The 1,461-nt window shown below is 59.1% G+C and overlaps 1 protein-coding gene across 1 annotated transcript in view; it reads left to right on the forward strand.

Moving 5' to 3' along the window:
* The window catches only part of CACNA1A (calcium voltage-gated channel subunit alpha1 A), a 181,704-nt gene that overhangs the window by 154,866 nt on the left and 25,377 nt on the right, over positions 1–1,461 (forward strand). The gene's annotated exons all lie outside the window — the stretch shown is intronic.

The raw sequence follows: 1,461 nt of genomic DNA on the forward strand, positions 1-1,461 counted from the left end.
CTTCCCCCCCGCCCCCCGCCCCCCGCCCCTCACAGAGAGGCCTCCAGATGATGAGGACAAGCAGGCCAGGCCCCGGGGAGGAAGCCAGAGGCCTCTCAGCCTCTGCTCTACTGGGAGCCACAGGAAAGGGGCCGGCCTGGCTCCCTTGGCAGATGCACTTGACCGTGAGATCGGAGTCATGTGGGTCCAAGTGACCACACAAGGTCACTGCAGAAGACATAGAGCCTCCGTGGCCCTTGCATCTTCACAGTCGCAAAGGGCGTGAGCTCTCCTGCCCTTAGGCACCAGATGCTCCCTCCTGACTGACAAGTGGTGGCTGCAGAGGGGTGTCTCCACCCGGTGCCGCATGGAACAGCATGAGCCTTGCAGGGTCCCTCAGAGGAGCCGTCCTGAACCTCCGAGCCCACCGACCACTAACGGGGGAGTCTAGTTCAGACTGGGCTTGGGGCCTGAGAAAGCCTTAGTGGGGGCCCTCGGCAGCCTGGGAGGTGGAGGGGAGGCCTCAGGAGGAGGGTAGGGAGGAGTCCCCTCTTTGCCCTTCCTGCAGCCCCAGACAAGCCCTCCGTGAAACCAAGAGCCTGGGGTGAGCCACGGGTCTGGGGCTTGACTTTTTGGCTGGTTCCTAACTCTTCCTCTTTTGATTTTAGGTCACAGCAGTTGGATGCTGTCCCCTTGTCCTCTGTTCCATGAGCTCCCCCCAGTGTAGCCCATGTAGCTTGTGGAGAGAGAACCCTGGGGGAGGGCCCCCCCCCCCCACCAGCCCAGAGCATTCACACACCCCAACTGAGACCCTCTGCCCTGGGGTCTGCGAGTGACCGGGAACAGGTCAGGGACCTTCCCTCATCCCAAGTCTCCCCCCACCCCTTCAGCCAGGGGGTCCCCTGCCCCTGGCGTCATGGCCTCGCCGTGTGCGCGGGGAGCCAGCAAGAGCACAGCCTCACCCCTGCCTCCACTAACCCCTGTCTTCTCCTTTCAGCGGGCGGATTCATTATAAGGATATGTACAGTTTATTGCGCGTGATATCTCCCCCTCTCGGCTTAGGCAAGAAATGTCCTCATAGGGTTGCTTGCAAGGTTTGATTTCCACTAAAACCTGCTAGCATCCATGGAATGAGTGTGGCTTGGGGTTCTTCAATATATATATTTCATATATATATATCTAAAAAACAGAGCCATCTCTCTTTCTTGCATTAAACTAGAAAATTCTTAGCCAACAGAATGCAGTCACCGTAGACTCAGCGAAGCATGGAACATATCTCTCCGTTCCCTTCAGCCATTTCTGCTTGCTCTTAGCTGAAGCTGCCCATCTCAGGGTCTCACCGGCACCCCAAATCAGACACATCTGGGGGGGTCAGAGTGTGCATTGACCCCCCCAATCACCTCCACTCTCTCCCCGCTCCACCCTTCACCTCCCAAAGCCCCCAGCCCTCCTCCCACCGCCCCAGCACCCCCCCCTCCCCGT

The sequence above is a fragment of the Crocuta crocuta genome, unplaced genomic scaffold, assembly GCF_008692635.1.
Source record: "Crocuta crocuta isolate KB4526 unplaced genomic scaffold, BGI_CrCroc_1.0 scaffold693, whole genome shotgun sequence".
Lineage (NCBI taxonomy): Eukaryota > Metazoa > Chordata > Mammalia > Carnivora > Hyaenidae > Crocuta > Crocuta crocuta.